The sequence below is a fragment of the Cnephaeus nilssonii genome (genome assembly GCF_951640355.1).
Source record: "Cnephaeus nilssonii genome assembly, chromosome: 12".
NCBI classification, from domain to species: Eukaryota; Metazoa; Chordata; class Mammalia; order Chiroptera; family Vespertilionidae; genus Cnephaeus; species Cnephaeus nilssonii.
The window spans coordinates 24,366,881-24,392,961 of record NC_137083.1 but is presented as its reverse complement, the minus strand read 5'-3'; the positions used below and the strand labels follow the sequence as shown (position 1 = coordinate 24,392,961).

At 41.2% G+C, this 26,081-nt stretch overlaps 1 long non-coding RNA gene across 1 annotated transcript; it reads left to right on the top strand.

Annotated features, from left to right (window-relative positions):
* Positions 1–16,479: 16,479 nt before the first annotated feature.
* On the top strand, positions 16,480–25,848 carry LOC307107844. Its single transcript, XR_013814262.1, has 3 exons — positions 16,480–16,614; positions 21,393–21,536; positions 25,501–25,848. It is a non-coding gene; the product is annotated as an uncharacterized lncRNA (long non-coding RNA).
* Positions 25,849–26,081: the final 233 nt, after the last annotated feature.

Below are 26,081 nucleotides of genomic sequence, written 5' to 3'. Positions count from 1 at the left end.
CCTTGTCAATAGGTGACCTCTGGGTGCATGATGTTTCATTATTCAATTCCTTTTGCTTCAATTTCCCATTAGAAAGACAAGAGACACATTTGTGTCTGATGCCCCTGCCTCCTCCAAAGCCATACTGAGAGAAGCAGAAGTGAGAATCCGTGCATGGCAGAGAGTACAGGAAGGTACTGTCTGTGTAATCATGTTAGTGTGACTCTGGCCAGGTGATGCCTCGCAGTGAGAATCCGTTCATGGCAGAGAGTACAGGAAGGTACTGTCTGTGTAATCATGTGAGTGTGACTCTGGCCAGGTGATGCCTCGCAGTGAGGCAGAGAGGTCTGTGTATCAGAATAACTGAGAAGATTTTTCAAACTACTCCTTGCCTTGCTCCTTCTTTCCATCACCAGCTGAGAATCATGACTAAAGAAAACTTTGGTAGCTGGTGCCATCAAGTAAGGAACATAAGTGTTGAGTTCTAAATACTGGGAGATTTACACCAAGGTGATTAAAGTTAAGGGCTTTGGTTTCAGGGAGATGTGGGTTTAAATGTTGGCTCCATCCCCTTATTAACTAAATATATGATCTTATATAACTTACTTCACCTTCTGAAGCCTCAGTTTCCTCACCTGTAAAGCACCTGCCCTTAAGGTTGCTCTGTGTCTGCCACTTAGTGTTCAATAGTTTTGCCTTTGGTTCATTGGTAACCCTGACCTTAATGATCCATTCTGAACCATGGATTTAAGGCAATATTTGTCATCCTATGAATTTACCAATTATTTCTCTCCTAAATGATTAATAAATGTAGAATCCTTGTGAATATAGTATATGCTTAAATATAGATTTTTAAGACTGTAAATACCACAAAGATTACCCTAAAAAAAAAGCCCTTAATTTTATGGATGGGGAAACTGAGGCTCAGAAAGACAAGAGATTTACTCAAAGTTGCAGGGCAGATACTAGTATGTACAAGGACCAGCACTACAGTCATATCTTCTGTCTCCAGTTCAGCACATTTTAGTTCTTGCCTCTCAAACCACACAGTTAATAAAAGTAAATATACTTCTGCCCTAGCTGGTTTGGCTCAGTGGATAGGGCGTCGGCCTGCAGACTGACGGGTCCTAGGTTCGATTCCGGTCAAGGGCACATGCCTGGGTTGTGGGCCCAATTCCAGTCCCCAGTAGGGGGCGTGCAGGAGACAGCCAATCAATGATTCTCTCTCATCATTGATGTTTCTATCTCTCTTTCCCTCTCCTTCCTCTCTGAAATCAATAAAAATATATTTAATGATAATAATAATAAAAGTAAATATACTTCCTTTAAAAAGTCCATATAGAGAATGTTATTACCTTTCTATGGCAAAATCAGTGACATCATCACAGAAGACAAGAAAAATCCTGTGAGATGGCCCTCATCCAGCTAATAAAGTAATTGGCACAGAAAACATCCCCTGTCATGGCTGAGAAGGCAGCCAAAGACACAGGGACGATGCCTGACAGCCTGGATTTTAGGGCCCTGATAAGACCCACACGGTGAGGGAAAAGGTGGTGAATTTCATATTCCTTACTGTGTCCCAAATCCATTTCCCCAGACTGGTCCTGAATTTTAAGCATCTATGCCTCCCTTAAGGATTCACAAATTTTCCAAAAGCTCCATGTATTTTTACACAGCTACTCCCTGGAATTCTTGACTCCTGACCATGTAACTAGTACAGACATTCGTGTATCTGCAGTGGACTGATATTGCCATTCCCCTGCCCTGGTGAGCATGGACGTGCCCGGGCCCACATGGAATTCAGGAAGCAGAATGAGGGTGGTGACTAACACCATGAAACCTTACCCTCAAGTCAGCAAATGAAGGCCAGAGCTGTGCCTCTAAAAACAGGACCCACGGATCTTCTGGGCTCCCACTACAGGGCAGGGCACCGACCCTGATTGAAGAGCTGGACTACGGGTCTGCTTCACAGGACCAAGTGGAGTGGAGGGGAGGTCACAGAACTGGAAGCACACCCAGTCCAGTTCTGGACACCTGCCCGTCTGCCCACGAATGACCATTGTGGAATCGAAGGCACGCGGACTGCCCCAAAAACTCAGCCTGAAGTCTCCATGCACGGCCCGGCCCAGCAACCACAGCAGTCTCCATTCCAGCCCTGGCTACCCTCCGGAAGGCATCTGTTGCCTCCCGCTTGGCCTGCAGCTCTGTGGTCCCAGTATAACCCAGTGGCCATAAATCTCCATCTCTGCTAAATGTCACCCTACTTCTAACTCTAACTGACTGCGACTTGCCCTTTGGGAAAACAGCTTTACTCCTGAGTGCTCTCCACTAAATGAGTGCCACCTTGTCTCTTTCCTCCACATCATCATTATAATTAATAAGCAACAATATCATCCCTGGTGGTTATGTTATTATTAGGTGTTAACTGGCCTTAGCATCATTATCTCATTAAGCCTTTCCACCTAAATTACTTTATCAGCTTCCCTCCGAAGGGGGTCTGGTCCTGTCTGGCTGAAAGGATTCCCCTGCATGAACACACGAACGCACAAGAATAATCACGGGCATTTAGACCCGTTCCAGACATTAATCATTTTGAAAAATCAATCTTACTTCTACTACTAGGAATATATATGTTACATTGCTATCAATCCTCTTATCCAAGTGCTTAAAGCAATACTCAGAAGCTTTTTAACTCACGCATTTTTATGAGGAAAAAATGTTGAGGGAATACATCCTAAAATATTTACTACAGTTAAAACTCCCACCACCACCACCCCCCAATCACTGCCCACATTTCCATTTGGATAAATTTTCTCCAGTTCTTTCAGTAAGAGGCTGAATTTCAACATTTTCATAGAAAAGGCTGTGAACAGATTTGCTTGTTTAGTCCCCACTTCAGTGGTTCTAGATGCAATCTCTTCTTCAACTCCCCCCAATAATGCGTATTAGCTTTCTTTCCTTTCATAGTGTTCATTTTATAATTTTGTAAAAGGGAGAGGAGGACAATTTTATTCACAGATGAATGGAGAACATAGACTAATGCATTTCTCTAAAAATGCTTTCCTTCCTGAGGACTTACTGCTTCCTCTGTTGTCCTCACAATTTCATGTTGACCATGAACTCTTTTCATCTTGTCTTCCTTTATTTCTAGGTTGTACACGTTTCCAAAGGTTAGGAGACATTCTACCAGGAGTTCAGACTTGCCTTTTGCAGGCATTAGTCACGTTTTGTTTTCCATCCCCATTACCTTCCTGTTTCCTAGCCTTAATCATCGTCCATGTAATTCATCATTCATCCTCACTTTCCCTAGTAATTTCCTATTTTTAAATGTCTTATTATCTCATATTCCTCATTACACTCATTATCCTTCCAACTCTGTTGTTCATTTAATTTTCTCACAAATAGTGTAGTCTTATTTGGTTTGTGGCATTCATTCCCTCTTTCTTGCTCCCCCACTCATGAGTCATCTCTCTCCCCTCTTCTGCTTTCGAAGTTCCAAGTTCTTTTTTCTTTTTTTTTTCCTGAAGGTGCTGGTCATGATTTGAAATGGTGATGAATCTTAATGTTCCCAGACTCTCTTCCTATTTATTTACTTGTTTTTTTTTAACTTTATTTTTTTATTGTTGACACTATTTGCCCACCTCCATCCAGCCCCCACACCCCCTTCCCTCTGGGCATGATCACACTGTTGTCTGTGTCTGTGTCAGGCATATAAGTTCTTTAGCTAATCCCTTCACTTTCTTTCATCCAGTGTCCCCTCTCCTCCTCTTTGACAACTATCAGTTAATTTTTAATAACAATTTTCATTCCAAGGGGGAAATCATCATTCTCAAGTCTTCCCACAGAGGCAATCAAATATACTAGGTCTTTTTTCTAGTTAACTGGGGATACAAATCTCAAGTGAAAGACTGCACAGTTGGATGGTGTACATCTGAAAAGCATTGACCATTCTTGGTTCCTTTAGCAACTGAACCATGGCCAAAAACACATAGTAATGTCCTATGAATTTATGTCATTTGAAGCTTTTCTCTCAGAGATTGAAAGTAAATCCCTAAATGCAAATCCTGCTGCCATCAAACTTTCTGGCAATGCTCAGCCTCTTTTCCTAGAAGAGCATGATGTTGTTTTTTTAATGTTTGTGTTTTGTTTTTGAAACTTCACAGGCTTCAGGACCTTCTTTCTTTTCTTTTGCTCTTCCTTTCCCCCTCCTAAAATCTCAGAATAATTGATTTTAGCAACTCTAGAGACATTCACACTTCCCTTTATTTTGTCTCCGTTAGGATCCTTCCTCATCTCATCTTTTTCCAATGATACCTTCCTAGTTCAATTGATAGGGACCAATTCCCATCTTTGCACAGTCTCCCTTTGTTTTCTCCCTCCCTTTCCCACCATCGCTTTTACTACACACACACACACACACACACACACACACACACACACACACTCTATTTCTGGCCCTGACTGAGTTCAACAGTTTGTGTGGCTGCTGCAATTCTCCCAGCCTGTCTCCCAGGTCAAGAAGGTGGCCTTCTTGTTCCCACAATGCTCTTCATTTTGGGCAAAGGAAATGTTGGCATCATGGTGCTGGCACAGGAAAAGCATCATGATCACTGACTTTATTAGTGATGACACCAAGGCAATGGAGGTAAACACGTTGACCCAGGGACAGCTCATTACTACACCGTGATTAAAGGGAAATTTGGGGTAATTTCTCAAACTTGAACTAGCTGCCTATTGTCTTTCTCTGGAGTTCTGTGTTCACTTTTCAAAGCTTATTGATTTTCCTATTCCATCATAGGTATATGATGTCTTACACCAGAAAAAGGTTAGTAAATTTTAACCACTAAAACCTAACATTCATTTCCGTATGATTATGACTGTACTCTCATTCTAAGCCAAAGTTTTACATTGCTTGTGCAGGAAAGCCCACTGTGTTTCTTTGAAAAGAATCAGGTTCCTCTGCGTTAATCCTTTCATATGGGACCCTTTTTACTACAATTTTTTTTCTAAAATATGACCCTTTTTCCCCTCACTATTATAATTCACACACAGTTTCTCTGGAGGGTATGATAAAGTCTAATTTTCTTCATTATTCAATTTGGATCCTGTTAAGTGAGACAGGCATTCATGATAAGAAAGAACATTTAAATTTTGGCTAATAAGTTCATTAGTATTCAGAAAGCTTTGCGCCCCTCATATTTAATAAACCTTTCCATTACCGAGTAAGAAATGCTGCAAAATAGTCAAACAAATTAGCAGTGGGGCCACCAAGAGAGCACACCCATCCCTGATTCAGAGATGTCTCCGTTTATCAGTTTTCTGTCAATCAGTAAAACAAGAAAGATGAAACATGCAATTATATATAAGGAGATAGGACTCCTAATTCTTTCACCTGAGCTGAAGCAGAAGAGTTTTAATTGCTTTGAAAAAATGAGATTTTTGTTTTCTCTCAAGAGGGACGAAGAAAAAAAAAAAGTAAATCGCCTTAGAGTCGATGGCTGGAGCTGCAGGATTGACTATGCAAAGCAGAGGTGGGAAGGCCAGTCCATCATCTGTCCTCTCTGTCTTCACAATGGCCAATGGCCAGATATTTGGAAATACGAGATGGTTGACAACGTTCCCTTTTCTGCTGCAGCTCCTTCAGCACGTAAGAAAAAAAAAAGTTCTCTTTTCATTACAATGTTTAGAGTCATATAGATTTACTGATATTGCTTCTGCTTAATGGGGGTAACACTGCACTAAGGTATTTGAATATGCTGTCAATTATTCTGGGATCAATTTTTCATTTATTTGAGTTACTAGGCCCTTTGTTTCTCTCCTAAGTCCTGGCAGCCATCCAATCTTGTGAACTTTACACTATTTTTAGCATATTTACAAGAAGGAAAGTAAGGACACGGAGAAGAGATGAAGCACTAATCAATCCATTTATTAATGTTGCACATGTGCAAAGAATGAAAGCAAAAGAGAAAATTAAAGCTCTTGGCTATGGAGAGTTATAGGCATTAACCAGAGGTGTCCATACATTCCTTGACCTCAAATGGGAAGTGAAATTGAGAGTCAAAAGTAATTAATTCCACCATTTAAGCCAGACATTGAAGTCTCTAAAACTACTTCCCAGGGTAAAATTCTCAAACCAAACAGTTTGTGTCAGCAATTCTAAACAAGAAATTTCATAGATTTATTTTTCTATAAACTTGCTGCACTTAGAGATATATGTCTAATAGAATTGTTAACGATGGAAGAAACAAAGATGAGAAGTCATTTACATGGGATTCACATTGGGGTAAGAATTGATAGCAATATCTTTTTGTCTGATTACCGTTGGGTGTTTTGTGTGTTTTTTTCTTTTTAAAGAGGCTACCAGCCATAATGGATACATGAAGCACAATGTATATGAAAGATGTTTATTTATTGAGAGGGTTTTTTTTAAGTTTAGGAAGTAGTCACCTAGATTCTCCCCACCTGGCCAGAAATGGTTTGCAGGAGATGGGATAGACAGTAGCCATCACTGTATGGAAGACTGTCCCTCCACAGATGTATCCCAAGAAGTAAAAGACTGTCTCTCCTTTTATCTGGACATATATCTCTTCATAGTGACCCTGGGCCTAAGGCACCTCAAAACAGTTTGAGTGGAATGGGGCATCCGTCTGTAGCTCATTACCCTGGGAGTACCACCAGCACACCCCCTTGGGACATGGCTGATTCTCACCAAAAGGCGGGCCAGCAAGTGAGAGGAAGAAGGATCTTGTCCCCTCTCCTATGAAAGCTTCTGGAGTATAGGGAAATGTCAGGTTTACCTTGGATCTGCAAACCTATCAGACACCTGGTACAGAGCACATGGTATATGCTTAGTAGAAATGTGATGAAGGAAAGGGGAGGAAGAAAGGCAAGGGGAGAAGAAAGGATGAAGGAGGGAATGAAGCTGCTATGGGCTCTAAAGGGTATGTTTTAGAACCTTCTCAACTCCAAAGGGGAAAGGCAGACTCATATCCTACAAGGGTGATAAACAGCCCTAAAAAAAAAAAGCCAGTCAAGTGCAGATCTACTTGACCTGGCAGCTTAGGAACTGGTGTTAGAAACAATTGGCACCCACCAATTGTCCAGTAGTCTGGGGCCTGGTGTTAACATTTTTAGAGCTAGAAGGGGTCTTGGAGTCACCCAAGAAGCTCCCACATAAAATTATTTTCGTTGCTACTTCATAACTGTAATTTTGCTACTGTTATGAATCGCAATGTAAATATCTGTGTTTTCCGATGGTCTTAGGCAACCCACAGGTTGAGAACCGCTGCTGTAGAGCCTAAGACCATCGGAAAACACAGATATTTACATTACGATTCATTAACAGTAGCAAAATTACAGTTATGAAGTAGCAACAAAAATAATTTTATTGTTGGGGGTCACCACAACATGAGGAACTGTATTAAAGGGTCGCGGCACTCGAAAGGTTGAGAACCACTGCTCTAAGTGGAATGTGATGTGACTTGCCCACAATCAGATAGCTTGTTAGTATTAGAATAATGACTAAAACCTGAGTCTCAAACTTTCCAGCCCAACATTTCTCTGCAGTTTTCCTACATAGAACATAATAGCTGGTCTCTGAATTCTGTCCCTTCTTATTTCCCTCCCCAGGAGCGTTTTCCTAACCTGAGCCTCTTCCTCTGACACCATGAGACTTTATACTGCTTGCTAGGGAAACAGTCCATGCTGGTTCACAGAGCATTACTAGAATGCAGCTTTTATGTCTTATAATAGCATGGTCACTGGGCATGACTAATTGGAATCCGGGGCTCAAAAATATATTTCTGGCCACTTGTTTGCTGTGGCCACTGCTCTTCACATTTAAGAGAAAGCAAAAATGTAAGTTTCATGAGGTAGGAACCATGTCTATCTTGCTCCTAGGTCTCCACAGTGTCCAGCTGGTATTTAACTATTTGTTGAATTACTGAACATGACTACCAGTTTCATAGTTCATGATTCCAAGAACATTCCTTGATGTTCTCATTTACAAATAGCCAGCAATATCACTCTTAAGCCAAATTCCACCTGGTGTCTCCAATGATCTAATTAACTCAACACAGGGTCTGATCTCTCAACCCTTCGGCAAAGAGTTCAAGCTTCATTTGACTTGATCTTCTCTGTTAACAACCCTCACCCCCAAATGAATGAAAAGACATTAAGGGCTAACATCCTAGAAGTGAAGTGATAGGAAGTTTATGAAAGATAGGGAGTTTATGAAAGATAGGAAGTTTATGACTCTTCATTTTCAAATTCTGGAGTGCAGAACAGAGACATGTAGGCTAACAAATTGGTCTCCTTCAAACCACTACTTACTAGGTCTTTGCTAGAGGACCAGCTGAGCTCTGCATGGGGGAGAACCAAGCAGAAGGACCACTAGGGTAGTCTGCCTACCCGCCATGGTTACAATCCATCCAGCTGGGGCTCCCAATTTTTATAATCCAGTAGGAAAAACAGGAACCCTGCAGTAAAGCATCCCACTCTCCTCTATATTCTTATTACTCCCTACTTCTCACCCCTAAGGAATTTGTCAAACCATTCCTTCCAGCCCTATACAGAATTGTCCCTAAAAGAAGTGCTGGTATTATTTCCATCTCTTTATATTTCCATGGATGTGTTAGCACACTGTGGACATTTCAGTGCCCTTATCAGTTAGTCCTCCAAGCAGTTGTCCAGCTGGTCTGTCTTTAATCTGACCCCATTGGCAGCCATTATTTGAATGAAGAAGGCAATTTAGTTAGAAACTGCAGTTGCTGTTCCTCTTTCCTCAGGGGTAGGTAGCCCATCCCTGAGGTCTTCTTGCTGATGGTGTCCAGAGGCCAGGTTTCAAGAAGCTCAGTGGCAGCCGTGCGAAGCAATATAGGAAAAGGCCATGCTCCTCCAAAGGAGTGGGTTTTCTTTCTGTCTCAGCAACTGTAAAATTATAAATCAAAGATTATAAAGTTAAGCCATGGCTCAAGTGAGGATCTTGGTAAATACGCGGCTTAAAGAAAACCCGATGACGGATTCATTGGCATCTACATGAAGTCTGTGGTTTTCCAGACAATGCAGCGGAGACATGGGAACACAGAAAGCATGCCTGAGGATTCTCCACTCCTGCATTTGCTTTGCTGTCCCAAAGAAAGAGAAAAAACGTGTAATTGTAATTGCATACAAGTAAATCTGCATGCAGAAAAGAGTAGAATGAGTGGGCCAGGGAGAAAAAGAAAGACCACCCCAAAACAGCTCTGCTTCCTCACAGAGTTTCACAGGGCTGACCTGAGTGGGATTGTGATTTTCTGACCTGAGTGGGAGCTAAGTAAATGATTACATTTGGAGGTAAACATGGGTTTAAGATCCTATGTAAAGTTAGAAGCACAGTGACCCATGCCTTACCCAGGTCCTGGGCGACCAAATGACTGTTTCCTAAAGTCATTAACAAAATAGCACAGATGGTCCAGATGAAGCATCACTAGTTTAGGGCATTTCTGCCAAAAGCACCATGGGAAATGTGTTATAGCACCATTGCCAAGGTGCCGGGCAAAACCACCAAATCAGTGACTGGCTTCCACCCCCTTCCTTGATGTGCCCTTTGTCCCTTCCTCAGGCTCCAGGAACCCGGTGTACATGTGTTGTTATCCACACGCTCAAGTTTCCTTAATAGCTAGATTTACTACTCAAATCCTAGAGTATTAACAGTTGGTGGCTTTAACATGCCCATGGGATATTTGCAATTTAAAAATGGAGCTCGTATACATGAAACTCTTAACTACTGGAATATGGGGAGAAGAGAGAGGAGGGGTCAAGCAAGCAAGGAAAGAGGAGGGGCTTCCCAGCCTTGTTTAATCTAACCACCAATCCACACCAACTACCAAACCTCCAAACAGTGGGCTTCAGCAACTTTGCCTCCAATGACATTACACAGCTGGTAACCTGGGACTGAGATAGTAGTTGTATCCTCAGAGCACCCAAAAAGGAGGATCCTCTACATGTGAGCCTGCAGAAAAGGCACCTACAGATATCAGTGATCTTGTCTGCATTCCAGGTATCTAACCTCTTCCAAATCCCTCACTTTATGAAGAAACAAACTGAAAAGTGAGTGGCTTACCTAGTGTCACACACGAACCCATGGACCAACTAAAATGTAGGGCCAAGACTGAACATAGGTCTCCCAAATCCCAGTCCACAGCCCTGCCCAATTAAGTCCCCATGAGCACAACACATTGTCTTTGCTCCAGACACAGACAGGAAGATCATGTTCTTCAAACTCTAGAGCGGTATTTGGGTAGTATCTGAGTAGTAATTTCCATTTCTAGACAACAATCTGGTTCAGTGGGTCTAAGAGCAGTATTTGGGTAGTATGAGTAGCGATTTCCCCTTCCTGGACTACAGTCTGGCTCATTAAGTCCAGGGAGACACAGGAATGTTAGCTCATTCCCTGGGGGATTCTGATCAGTGAGTGTAGGAACCACCCCTACGTGCTTCACTTGTTGCTCCTCTACCTCTGAGCACCATGCAGCCAGTTAGAAAGTCCCCCTGAGGGACTGCTGGGGACATCTACTGGAGCCTAAAGATCAAAAGGCTGTGACCATTGGTGCACAAGTCAGAGCCCTGAAGGCAAACCAGAGCCTCAAAGAATGATTAAAATGCACAAGAAAGATCTCCTCTTAGGCCCTGTTGACCTTAATGACTTTGTGGCTAGCAATATCCCAGCAATACCCTCCAGGTTCCTGTATAATCAATCTTCCAACACAGTGCTGAGCTTCTACTTTGAGTGAGACTGTACCCAGGGCTGAGATGGACAAAGCAAAGGAAGGCCTGATTGTAAACAATCTATTAGGAAGATCAGACTGTATACTTAAGAAGAGTATCAACATGACAGAGCAGTGTCCTTGAAGATGGAACACAACACCACAGCTCAGTGTCATACAGGCATGTCCCACGCAATTAAATGATTTCCATACCCATTGCCTGGCAGAATCTTGTAGCAGATCCTACCGCCCTGAGATGCTGATTCAGTGAGCCTGAGGAAGAGCTCAGAACCTGTATTTTTAACCAACTCCAGGTGAATCCGCAAATTGACTTTTAAGATTCTTACAGTATTTTTTAAGGCTGAGCTGAGAAAAATCCACAGGAATTAGGATGTTGTATTGTATATTCATGGTTTGCAGCCCCTCAGCATTCCCAGCTACTCAACTTGGCCCCTGAAACCCATGTCTTTTTGGTTTTGTTCCTCTGAGGTCAATCTTGGCCGATGCTAGCTTCCTACTTTTTATTTCCTACTTAGGACCTCCTTCATCTTCCCAGTTGGAATTTGTTTTCTGGAAAAGGGTGCAGCTTTATTCTTCAGGGAAACACATAGGCTAAAGCCCATGTACAGTTATCTATTGTATAATTCTATTTATATAAAATGTCTAGAATAGGCAAATCCATAGAAACAGAAAGCAGATTAGCGGTTGCCAAGGGCTGGAGGGTAGATCTGAGAGATGACAGCTAAAGAGTCTTTTGGAGGAATGACAGAAACGTTCTGGAATTAGATAGTTGTGATGATTGCACAACTCTGTGAATATGTTAAAAACCAATGGATTGTACATTCTAAGAGGGTGAATTTCATGGTATGTGAGTTATATCTCAATTTTTGAAAAGCCTATATCGATGTGCAAGCACCACATAGCACATACAGGTGGGTGACCTGACTCTGAGTTCTCAACAGAGGCAAAATTTTGCCAGGACAGCTGGTGACAATAATAGCTACCATTTACTGCCTACTTACTATGTGGTAGACACCCATGATACACACAGTACATGGTCACCTCAGATAATACATCATAACCAAAGATGCAGATACTAGTGTTTAAGTGTTATCATTAATATTTTTACAGATGATAAAACGGAAGCATAGTGAGATTAAATAACTTGACCAGGCTCAGAGCTAGTAAGTGGCAAAATTGAAAGCTAGAGAGGTGTGGTTAAATAGGTGCCTAAAGACTCTGCCCAAAACCATGCCCTTCATGGATCTGATTTTCCCACCATTAGATCTGGCAGAAATATAACAATATAATAATAGTGGTAACAATGTAGCTAAGATTTATTTAATGTTTTCTATGTCCCCATCCCTTCACTAAATTCTCTACTAAGACAATCTCATAAAAACTCTGTGAGGTACACACTATTGTCACTTCCAACTTACAGAGATGAAAAGTGAGGCAGAGAGAATGCTTAAATAACTTGCCCAAAGCTACATTGCTAGTAAGTGATGGGGTCAGGATTTGAACACAGACCCTTAGTGTTAAGCCACTTTGTCAGAGATCCAAACTCAGACACCTACAGGGGCCAGAAGTATGAAAGCGTGAAGTGGGCCCCATATGATTTCTTGAAATGCAAAACAGCAACTTCCCATATTTTCTTTATCTATGAGATGGGGTATAATTTTCTCTTAATACTATAAAGCAAACAAAGCACAAGAGCAATGATAAAGAGAAAATGACACTTTGCTTCCATGTTGGGGATACAAAGGGTGTGGCAGAAACTGTGGCAAATTGGAGAAGAGCCCACTTCATCTAAAGGAGCAGCCACCATTCAACACCAACCCTCTGTTGTCAGCTGGGGACACGGTGCAGTGTTGCCATATTTTCTAGGAGAAACTGGAAAAACAGATCAGATTTTTACATGAAGTCTTTTGGTTTTTAAAAAAATGGCAAAGAATTCTACAAACTAGATTGGGCCTGTAGAAGTCACTCTCGACCTCTGTATATATTAAAACACCTCCCCAAGCAGTTCTATGTGACTGGAATTTAGGACGGGGGTAAGAACATGACAGAGTGAGTCTGGAATGATGAGGAAGATACTTGTTGCACTAAAGAAGGCAGATATCATTCTACAAGCCAGGGAAAGCAGAAGCTCTGTTATTTTGTTTTAAGAACAGGAAGGTGCTCTGGCCAGGTAGCTCAGTTGGTTGGAATATCGTCCCATACACCAAAGGTTGGGGATTGGTTCCCGATCAGGAAGCATGTGGGAGGCAACTGGTCGAGGTTTCTCTCATACCAATCTCACTCTTCCTCTCTCTTCCTCTCTCCCTCTCTCCCTCTCTCCCTCTCCCTTACTCTTTCTCTCTCAAAATCAATAAAACCATATCCTTGGGTGAGAATTTTTTTAAAAAGAAAAGGAAGACATCTCTGAGAACGCTGTGAAGTGTGGAATAGCTGGGAGAGAGAACTGACGCAGTAAGAAGTGGGAGGTCATTGCAATAGTCAACCCTACACAAGGCAGTGGCCATGGAGGCAAGAGAATAGACTTAAATCAACTAATAGCAAAGACCTTCCTTCATAAATAATAGATTTGCTTTTATCAAAAGAGTGTATAGATACACTGTATTATGTATCCATAACATCACTTGATAAAGAAAAGACCATTATCATGAAGAGGGAGACATCAGCAAATGTAAGAAGAAAGCCATGAGAGAAATAAGAGAGGAGTTTCTGGATACAACTTGTTTGCGGTTTGGTTTGGCATATAAAAAGGAAAGAAAATGTTCATGGCTGGGGAGGAAACAACTTGAAAATTGCCTAAGAAAACAAAAAGTAAATGAGAGAAATAAAAAGAACACATTAAGAAGAAATATAGGAGACCAGCAGGGGAAAAATAATTAGGCAATGAAGAGCAGTGAAGGTCCCTAATGTCCAGATTTAATGCAGATGAGAGAAATCCGTGAAGGCATTTTCAAAGGATGTCATAATGAAGGCACCAAGGAGATGGCTTTAACAGAAACACAACTCAAGAACAGAGACCACAATAGACATATTTATAAGGAGTAGAAGAAAAAGAGGGACAAAATATGGGAATGAATCTTAGCTATTAGAAACCAATGGGAATAGATGAGTTTTAGAGATGTCAGAAAGGAAAATATGACATGATTTTGGAATATTCTCAGAGTGAAAGTAAGGTCTAGTCTGTAACAAAATACAAAGTTCCCTCTCCACTAGTGCTTAAGAAAGAGCTTTGAGGTTAGCCAAGGATAACACCAGTGTTGCATTCCAAGGGTGTGAAGAGGAGAATACAGTTACCAGAAAATTCCCAAAGGGAAGGGAGCAAAGATTTTTGTCCTTATCAAGCTTGATTTTCATTGGTTATAACATCACCCATCCTAGAATAGAGTGTCCCACAGAACCAACTTCTTCAGATGTAACCTTGTAATGGCCAAAAGCATTCTGGGAGAACTGTAGGAGTCACAAAGGCAAAAGCGGGGAGAGGAGGAACCTGTGCCATACTCAATCCAGGGATAAAGAGAACCAACAACAGTAACAAAAGATCTTATTTTTTTTGTTTTCTTTTTTATTAATTTCTTTATTGATTAAGGTATTACATATGTGTCCTTATCCCCCCATTACCCCCTACCCACCCCCTCATGCCCTCACCCCTCCCCTGTTGTCTGTGTCCATTGGTTAGGCTTATATGCATGCATACAAGTCCCAAAAGATCATATTTTAAAGCATGAAGTTGTACATTAAAGGAGAGGAAATACAAGTAGGGAGGAAGGAGTATTATTGATAGCAACAGGGACAATCATTTAAATGTATGTCATGTAATACCTGGCAGCTTAATACAGTATTATAAGTTTGATATCAGATAGGCCATGTTACTCCATTTTACAGAATAAAGTGTGTGGGGGTATGTAAAATAGTTACTTGCTAAAAGTCACATAGATAGTAAGTTTTAGAGCTAAGTCTTAGTGGATTCTCCAGCTTATGCATTTTCCACTATACCACACTGACTACAGGCCATCTTCCACCTGGATTACTGCAAAAGCCTTCCTAAGTGTTATATCTCTCACCCTTTCCATCCCCCATTTAATATGTAGCTCAAGCAACATTCTGATATGCAAATTTCACATTAGCACATACCCTGGCATATCATAGGTGCTAAACACATATGTTTTGAAATGAATGAATATATATGATAGGGCAAGGACTGTCACTGGTTACTAAGTGGAACTATACCAGATGCCAAACCCATAAGTGGTCCCAAAGCCCCTATTCTTGGTACCTACAATTTATATCCAGTCCATTGCCATAGATTCTCTTCTTTGACATCCCAAAAAATTCATCAACATTTTATTGAACATATGTTCTATGCGCTTCCTGTGCTCAGAGCTATAAAGAATTCCATGAACAAGATTCAATTCTTGCCCTAAAAAAGCTTATAGTCTAGTGGAGGAGCCTTCATTTTGGCAACATATTGAAACTCGCATTCTCTTTAATTCCTTTCAGGACTGAGCTGACAAGCAATCCTAGACAGGTTAAGTATTTGGTAATTGCCAGTTGACTATCACTTATACCTATAGGACTACACTGGGTCTTGAGAGCTGAGGCCAAATTTTTATCATCCTACTGGTTAACATAGTACCTAGTATATAATAACAGGTTTAAAATGAATGAAAGAATAAATGAATGAATGAACAAGCAAACAAGTCAAGTCTTATAATAAAGCTTTGGAATATGAGTCTGAATCTCAGCAGGAATTCTCCATCACTCTACAGATAAATGACTTGGTGATAAGTGCCCTAGAGAAGAACCAGCCCATTAGACACACATTTGCCAGGTTGCAGAGTTGGTGGAGCATGGGGACAGGAAAAAAGAGAGGCAGGGTAGGATTTTAGATGGTTTTCCGGTGTTGGTCCAGGTTCTTTCATGTGTCCTCAGGTTTAAAGAGGAGTCGCTGTGAGGCAGTCACACCCACATGGAATGTTGAGATGGCTTGGCCTGGCCTCCTACAGCCCCAAACCTGCTCAATGAGGCAGACCACAGAGGTAAGTCAATAGATAAATAGGTAGATGGATCATAGTATTCACCATACATTTTCACAACCTGGTAAGAAAACTCTCTGATGACATGTTATTTAAAGTGTATCTTAAGGCCCGGCCGGCATGGCTCAGTAGTTAAGCATTGACCTATCGACTAGGAGGTCACAGTTCAATTCCCAGTTAGGCCATATGCCGGGGTTGCGGGCTCTATCCCTAGTGGGGGGTGTGCAGAAAGCAACTGATGAGTCATTCTCATCATTGATGTTTCTATCTCTCCCTCTCCCTTCCTCTCTGAAATCAAAAATATATTTTTAAAAATAAAGTATATCTTAATAATCACCAACATGAGTAAATATCCAACTGAAACAAATATGTTTGTATTTTCTGTACCTTTGAAAATTAGAACCAAAAATATGAACAGAAACAGCTATCTAACAGCATCCTTCATACACACACACACACACACACATACACACACACACACACACACACACACACAGTCCTGAAATTTCCCTGCTGCCAACCTGTTAGCTATTTGAATAAACATTATTTCTGCCACACACATTAAGCACCAACTAGTACCTTGTAGTCAGTTACAAAAATCTTTATCAAAGTTAGAGCATGGTATTATTTTGACACCAGACAGTCCTTTGCTTTTGTGTGGAATCACTGTGTTGCCTGAACAGTGTGTGATTTTGCTTTTGTGCAGACAATCAGCAGGTCATTAGCGTATCGTTCAAATCGCCCTGAACTCAGGATGGAACCCCAGGGACCTGAAGGCAGAATAGACTGAAGAGAAGATATGGTGTTGCTGACAGTTACCTCTGATGGCAGTTAAAAAGGTATGATTGCAACCACATGACAGCTTAATGCAACAGATCCCTGATCCGTTCACATGACAAATTCTGATTAATGGGATTAGTAATCATTATTAATTTTTAAATTTTGGTGGAGCACTCCATTACATCCTACTATTAGAATACTGGCAGGGTCCTCCATGAACTAACCATGTTCTATCATTATTTTACTGCCTCTGGTTCTACATATTGGTAGACTTGATATCACCCATAATTTATACAGATGGGGTTGGGGGGGGAGTCCTACTGCATATTTAAAAGGTCCATGAAGAAATTTTTGCATTAGAAAGTGAAAGTGAAATAAACTGAAACTAGGTATGAGCCAGAATTTGCCATTTTTACCCATGGACATATGCATGTGCACAGACACACACACACACACAGGATGAGGTTTACTTCACTATATCCACATCTGGCAATGATGTGCACATAGTGAAAAGATTTCACATCCCCTCCAGAAAGCCCTTAGGCTATAAGGAAAATCATCCTACATCTAATAAACCCATCTGAGATATATCTCCCATATGGCAAAGCCCTGTTTTGCTTTATTCCAACAAATTGGTCTTTGGATCCCTCTCACAGCTGCTGCTGCTATTGTTTAAGATGGATTGAACCCTGGCATGAGAGATGCTGTGCACAGCCATCAGGACCCCCACATCACTGGACTGCGCAAGCGCTGTGATGTCACCTGGGAGGAGTACTGAGCACCCAGGGTATTTAAAGACCTGACACATCATAAACAACAACAACAGCAAAAAAAACTTTTAGAAAAAACAGAATAGTCTGGGAATAGGTTTCTAAACCAGATTACCACCAAGACAATTGTATGTGAAAATAGGCAAATGAATAAGTAGCTTTTCCTCAGAATACTTTGCTATTCTCCACCACGGTTTGGTTTAGATTGAGAAACACGAAGTGGGCCAGCAAACTAGCACAGGGGGCACAGAGATAAATGGGCCCCTCCCTGGTGAAGTGCCCTTCCGCCTCTACCCTGGCAATAGCGGTTAGAAAGTTTTTATACAAATCCATATACATAATTCAGTCCTGGGAAAGGAAAACATTTGCTCTTCTTACTAGTTTTTCCCAGTTTTATTGAGGTATAATTAACACATAAAATTGTAAATTATTTAAAGTGTACATCATGACAATTTGATACACATCTATACTGGGAAAGGATTTCCCCCATTTAGTTCATTAACACATCCATCACCTCACATATTTATCTTTTGTTTTTTGTGGTTGTTTTTTTTTATGAGAACATTTAAGTTCTACTCTTTCAGCAAATTTCAATTATACAATACAGTGTTATCAACTATAGTCACCATGTTATACGTCATATCCTCAGACCCCCCTCCCTATTTACACCACTATCACCACAAATTAAGTTACTTGATTTTTTTTTTCATAATTTACTAGAGGCCCAGTGCATGAAATTCGTGCATGGGGGCGGGTCCCTTCAGTCCAGCCTGCACCCTCTTCAATCTGGGACCCCTGCACCCTCTCACAATCCAGGACCTCTGGCTCCCAACTGCTCGCCTGCCTGCCTGATTGCCCCTAACCGCTTCTGCCTGCCAGCCTGATCGATGCCTAACTGCTGCCCTGCTGGCCCGGTCACCCCTAACTGCCCTCCCCTGCAGGCCTGGTTGCCCCAACTGCCCTCCCCTGCCAGCCCGGTCCCCCCCAACTGCCCTCCCCTGCAGGCCTGGTCCCCCCCAACTGCCCTCCTCTGCTGGCCAGGTCACCCCTAACTGCCCTCCCCTGCAGGCCTGATCACCCCCAACTGCCCTCCCTTGCAGGCCTGGTCCCTCCCAACTGCCCTCCCCTGCTGGCCATCTTGTGACAGCCATCTTGTGTCCACATGGGGGCGGCCATCTTATGTGTTGGAGTGATGGTCAATTTGCATATTACCTCTTTATTATATAGGATAGCTTCCTTAAGTAGGAGAATCATCTTTTTTATTTTGCTCTGACTCTACCAGAATTTTAGCATATTGTTTTCAATATGCTAAAATTAAATAAATAAACAAACAAATGTGAACTAAATTTATGCTCAATAGAAAAGAAAGCCTATTATAGCAAGCCTATAGTTATAATTCTAACCTCATGCATAAAATATATCACAACTGTCACAAAATGAAATGACCAATATCGGGAGATAATTCCAAATCCTCTTGATCTAACTGGATGGGTCATCACAGGCACATGGCCAGGATTTTCTCGACACTTTGAGCTGTTCAATATCATTGCTACTCTTGTGGGTGGGTTTTCCTTTCCAATTTTATCAAATTTCATCATATTCCTTTCTGAAATTTAAATACGATAAGAGGTCTTGCCTGGTTCATATTAACTTGGGACCATTTCTTATTAATTGAGTTCACTCTTCCTCCTTCTCCTTTTCATCTTCCTTACTCTACTAGCCTGCTTTCCCTCTGGCTTGTTTTCTTCTAGTTAACTTTTTCCATGTTTTGAGTATTAATTTAAAAGCTCCCTTTTCCTATGCTCTAAGAAAGAAGAATAGCACAAAAATATATGTATGGATGATAGGATTGAAAGTATGAACAAAGATGAAAAAACAAGAATGTTGAGGTTCCCTCAACCTTTTTTTTATTTTTTCAGCTTCTATTTCTGTGGGTGGCCAGAAACTGAAGGGACATTCTAAAAAGACTCAAAGGAAAACAATGCTCAGAGGAAATAATGCTGGAGAGATGCTAAGAGAAGAGACACTGTTAAATGGAGCAACCAATCTCAATTTTCTTCTTCCTCTAATCTCTTTCTACAACCCATTTGCAGTGGCCTTTGCATTCCTGGTGGGACTAAACCTTTTGGAAGCTCAGAATACATAGAAGTCAGGGGGCATGAGGTAAAATTCCACTTACCAAAAAAAAGTACCTTCCCCCGGGCCTCTAGATTCATTGCTCAAGTGCTTTCCACTGCACCCCACCCATCCTCCCAGAAAAAACACACACCACTGGGCCACCCCACACCTGAACTTCTGGTTGAGCCAGTAGAGCACTGGAAGTTTGGAGGCAGGACCAGAAACTCAGCAGAGCCCCAGGCAGTGGCTCAGCCACCACCTCTACAGTACTGGGAATGCACTGTCCCCAAAACAACCCCCGGAAAGTTGGGTAGGAGGAGCAGCTGGGAACGTCAGAGACAATTGGGTTGGCATCAGGAAGGCCTCACCCACCTTCCCACCAGGCTCTAGTCTTGGCTATGTCATAGGGTGCAAGAGTGTCCTGACCCTGCCTCCCAACTTCCAGTTAAACCAGAAGCTGGACATTCAGGGGAGAGGCCAGGAATGTGGCCAGCCAGGTGCAGGGACATTACTGCCACAGTTTCCATTATGGCCCACAAGCACAATCTGGGCCACACAAGTGTGTTGATTTAACAGAAACATTCTGAGGATCTGTTTGAAAAGAAAATCTTCTGTCCCAGACTTTGAACAACGATGGTTGTCATTTGTTGAGCAATTACTATATATGGGCTAGACTCTCTGTACAGTAGGTCATTTCATTCTAGCAACCCTATGCAGTTTGAGCTGTTCAATATCATTGCTACTCTTGTGGGAGGGTTTTCCTTTCCAATTTTATCGAATTTCATCATATTCCTTTATTATAATTTTCTCCCTTTACATACTAGAAAACTAGAGTTTAGAGCAGTACAGCAACTTGATTCAGGCTACTAAAGAGACAGATCCAGAATCCCACTTCAAATAGATCTGACTCCAAAACCACATATTTTAACCATCAAGTATAGAAAACCAAAATTCTACACCTTTGAGGGCCTTTTGCTGAATGGGATTTTAAGGTATTTTGACCATGTTTTGTTAGAACAGAATGCAGTAACTAGGCAGATAGCACGTAGTTTTCCTCTATCTGTCAATGTGCCTGAGGACAGAAGTAGATTCTAGAAATCAGATAAACAAGCATCAGAGATAATCCACTGGAGAAACAGAACAGAAGGGAGTGTGTAGGTGGGAATGTGAATTCTGGGCTCATTCTATCTGGTTCAGCGTTGATTTCTCTCAAGCTTAAAGCATTTCCTTGTCTTTCAGAAGCAGGCATACATGAAATAGAGCTTCCATAAACTTTAATCACAGCTCTAAATAAACAGGCCACATACTAATATCTGATGTACCCATGAAATCCCTGAAATGTAAGCACTTTACTCATGAGTCCTTAACTTTCCAAGTCACATGTTTAGGAGAGATACTGACTGATGGACACCAAGGAGAAGTACTGAGTACAAAGTACTGGAAAAGTCCTAGAGACTTTCTGAAGAAAACGGTAGATGCAAGAAATGAAGACAAAGTCAACACTGCCTTTGTGTCTCATGGCCCTTAGCTCTTAAAGTAAAAGCACCCTTATGATTTTATAGGAGTTTCAATAATAAATGTAATTGATAATTTAACATAATGATAAAATAAACATGTTGAGATAGTTTTCCCCTTCCACAGAGGCCTTAAGAATTCTCATGATAATGACTTTAGGGGCATTAGGACTATTTATAAAAGATTCTAGTCAACCCAAACTGCTATTATTACTTCCCCTCCCAGCACCTATGCACTCCCTGGAGGCTCCTATTTGTATATTTGTGGTTATTAAAGGAGCTCCAGCTTCTGGTGGGGAAAGAATGACAGCAGGAAGCCATCAGTTAGCTTCCTGCCTCTCAAGGCCTCCCAACCCAATTGTCGGGATTACTCTACTCTTAGTGAACTGTGACCTAACAGCAGGTGATCCTTCCCTTGTCCTTTTTATCCCACAGGCTTCTTAAAGAAACAAGGATATCCTTCTAGAACAATGGTCACACAAAAAAGCAGAATGAGGAAAGTCAAGGACCATGCCTACCGCAATCTCCATCAAGAACTCAGAGGCCTGAGATCTTATGAAATGGGTCCAGGCCAACAGGGTAAGCCAGCTCCTTATCCTACCTAACAAAATGGTAATATGTAAATTACCATCACTCCGCTACACCCATGATTGGGCCAGTGGGAGGCGCAGGGGGCGGGGCTCGGGGTGGCCGGGGTAGCCGATTGGGCCAGCGGGACGCTGAGCGACGTGAGCTCAGCATCTGCGCCATGGCTGTGCTGCGGAACAGAAGGGGCCTCTGGGGCAGCGAGCTCACGTCCCACCGCGGACCATCAAAAGCGGGGGAGCTGGGTGCCTGTCCGCTCAAGCACCAGGCCTTTCAGAAGCCTCTGCCGAGCCGGAGGCTTCTGAAAGGCCTGGTGCACCAGCAGACAGGCATCCAGCTCCCCCACGATCGAAAGCGAAAGCGTGTAGGGGACCCTACACGTGCATGATTCAATCATGCACTGGGCCTCTAGTGTGATATAATTTAGAGAGAATTAAAATTCCAAGATATACAACCCCACTACTTTCCTTTAGTCATTCAGCCAACCAATATTTACTGAGCACCTGCTGGGTGGGGGTTTCTAGAAGACAGAGATACAGTGTTCATAGGGTTGCCAAATTAACAAATAAAAATCTTGTATTTGACCCAACAACTCTAAATGGTCATCAAGAGAGTAGGCTCCCCATAAGGAACTTACAATCTAGAGCCCTATGCATTCTGTAAAAATTTTTAAATCCTTTAACACCTTTGCAAAACTGATTTATATTTTATCCTCAAAGTGTACAATGTGAGGGGAAAATACACAGAAGAAGTGAGTTTTGAAAAGGAAATAAAGAGAGAGAAATTTCCAAGATAAGGCAATCATTAGAAGAAAGTCACAGAGGAAGTAACAATGATTGACCCAGTATAAGGTAATGACTACGTGTCTGCAACTTGGGGTGCAGAAGGTCAAATAAAGGGATCCAAATGAAGAAATTATTGCTGAGAACTCATCTTGTTTCACCTGCATTCCAAGTTAGTGACAAGTTGGCCAAAAATGTTAAGGTTGGTAAACATTTCACTTAGACCTGAGCAGAGCATCTAGTGGGATCTCATGCCAACTTATGGTTTGGGGTGGAAACCATACAAAATGTGGTGGTTTTATAGGGTTTGAACCTGAAAGCAGGAAAATGTGGTGGTTTGAACCATATTTTCTTGGAATATTTTAGGCACTCAGGCATAAAAATTCCCAGTCAGGCTTGGGAGGTCCAATCTGAAACAATAAAATGTTTTCACACTATCCTTTGAGCAACCACAAGGAATAGACTTCCAAGAGAAGTTGTAGACTCTTGTTTGAATGTCTTTTAAATATGTTTGATAGATGGACCAGTTAGGCCATATTTATGTGGCAAAAACTGACTTGATATTTGGAGGGAGGAAAGAAGTCTGTCTTTTTCTGGATCCATATTATCCACATGGGAAAAACAAAACAAGCGTTTTTTTATGCATGTCATTGTGTTCATCATAACGCCGGTTAAATGATTCGTCCATTGGCAGAAATTACTTGGTCAGTGTGCTATGAGTGACTCCATAGCTTGAGTGAAAGTGGGAGGGGTAAAGTATTTTTTTCCATTTTATATGTCAGTTATTGAAGTCACTTCAAATTTTCATGAAAAGATATGGAGCATTAATAAATAGGAAGTGCCACGAAAGCAGTGGCAGAAATACAGTAGAGAACAACAAATACCATATGATCTCACTTATATGTGGAATCTAGTGAACAAAATAAACTAATGAACAAAATAGAAACAGAGACATGGACATATGGAACAGACTGACAGCTGTCAGAGGGGAGAGGGAAGGGGGCGCTGAATGAAAGAAGGTGAGGAATGAGCCAAAGGACATATTCGTATCCCATAGACACAGACAACAGTGTGGGGACGGCCAAAGGGCCCTGTGGAAGTGGGCAAAGGGGGAGTGGGAGGGAATGGGGACATCCGTAATAGTTTCAACAATAAAGGTAAGGTTAAGAAAATAAAATTATAAAGTCATTAATAAATAATTGGAAAAATAAGTGGCAGAAATAGATTCATTTGCATGGCAAACCTTATCATTTCTCTTACTAGTTACCATTTTCTAATCTTAGGATCCCATACCCCACCCACACTGTCTTATGCCCGGGGCAAAATACAAATTCCTATCTCTCCATTCCTTTCCTTTCCTTGGTCTCCTTTGTCGGAACAGGTAACTGAACTGCCTCAAGGGAATGTATAAGTGTGGGGCTAGGACTGTGTTGGGTTTTGAGCAGAACTGACTCTGTGATGGCATAGGATTGCCCTGACTACGTGCAAGAAAATAGACATGAATTTCTCCCAAGCTTTTCTTGCAACTTCTGTGAGGCCCATGCTCTGAACCAGCAACCAAATCAAAATTACTTCATTGTTTACTTTGAAGAGAGTAATATTCCTTAATCATCAATGGAAAGTCTATTGTTCTCACAATGGAGTGGAATTTCTTTTTTTCTTCATAAATTTTGTATTACTTCACTTTATTTTCAAGGGGGCTAACAGAGAGATTATAAACAGCAGTTATGGTTTACAAGAGCAGATCAGTAGTAATCATCATTATCACTTAATTCATATATTTATTAAGTTATTCCAGGAAAATCTAGTTAAATTTGGACCTTTTGCCTTTGAAACATTTGATAATTCCAAGATGAGAAATTGGTTTAGCTTTTCCTTTCATAGAAGAAAAGGAGTTTACAAATCTAATTAAATAAGCTTTGCAGGGGGTGATTAATCTTAAGAAAACAAACTGCTTTCAAACACTCCAGTAATAACTGTTTCTGAGGATTAATGAAATGATTACAAAGAATCCTAGCCTACTCATTAAAGCAGACCCATTAATGAGGACTTGGCCACACAGTATTGGTTCCTGCTTGTGTAAATATTTACTATACAGTAGATTCCAATATTCTGTAACTCTGACATATCATACTTTATACTGGTCTTCCCTCAAATTAGCCTGCCACACAATAAGGGTTTCCCTGTTTCTGTTCAAGAGTTGTATGAATCCAAGATGCCAATGAGACAAACCTAAATGGTCTTTTAAAGATGTTTAGGTCCTTCCAATGTCTATTAATGACTTTTACATATACATATGTCCTTTAAACCAATGGCATAATTGAATTTATTAGAAGCCCATTTGGCCAGGGCATTGTGATAGTTGAAACCTAACTATTAGCGCTCATGTAGGTACTCCAAATCACTATCTGAGACCATGCATAAACCATATGTTGAGTAGTATGGTCAGGTGTCGAAGATTTGTACAGTTAACCCAACTTATCTGTGAGTCCAGAAGATATTTTATCTTAAAAATACCAACAGTTCATTACAGATCCCACAATCAAAACTCTTCATAAAGTTACTATGGTAATAAATGTTAGGTTCCTTTGAGCCCTCTCCTTGAGGAAGATTAAGTAGTGAAAACTAAATGTACAAGAATACATCCAGTGACAACTTATTTATAAGTGCAAGCAAACAGAAAGGCAAGTTTGAATATTTATTCCTTCTACATACATATATTGAGTATTTACTATCTACCAGGCTCAGCTGTGAGCTCTGAGAAAGAGAAATTACATTGTGCTCACCACAGCTGATAGTCTAATTAGGGAGACAGATAAGTAAAGCAACGATGACAATAAAAGAAATAAGCAGTGGGTGCTATGGAGGCCCAAAGGCAGCTGCCTAATTTCAAGCATCAGAGAAGAGTTCCCAGGGGAGGTATTACTTCAGCGGAATTAGAGAGGTGAGAAGTTAGCCAGGTGAACCACCCCAGGTGAGTGGTTTCTATAACAAGGGCATAGCTTAGAAGAAACCAAAAGGCCTTGTTAAGCATTATGTTAATGTTAAATATTAACTAGTAGTCTTTGAATATTTACTTTTCACAAAAAACCTTGCTAAGCATTTTAGAGGCATTTATCTTATTTAATTCTACCAATGCCACATAAGTTAATTCTATTGTTATTCCGATTGCACAGAAAGGAAACTGAGACTCAGAAAAGAAAAAAAAAAAAGAAGAAGAAACTTGCTCAAGATTATCCAGCAGTCTGACTCCAGAGCCCAGCGGCCTCTTAAGTCTCCTCAGGTACGCCAGACTATGGAGCTTGTCTTTCCTGGATAGACCCTGGGAGCCACTAAACATTTTAGATGAATCAACTAAAAGTAAGCCTAACAGCTTTTTAGTGAGAAAAAGACCACCTTTCTTTGCTAAATTATTTTTTAATCCTTTGGTTCAATACCTTGATTACTTCCTGGTTAAATTTGATTTCTACCTCATTTAGAGAAAGAATGGTGACTTTAAAAGGCCCTTTTGGGCATGTGGATAAACCCCAGAATCAGGAAGGAGGCAACAGTGATGCTGTTTCACACCAGCAGGAACCTATGCTCCATGTATTACTCTGATAGGCCAGACAGAAACCAATGTGCTTTGTCACACTGTGCACACATGTATGACCATCCTTTATACCTATTCTCATTGAGATGGGGTCAGACTGCAGAATCCTAATACTTTAAATTCAGAATACTTCAATATTTTTTTGCATTATAATTGATGGTTTTT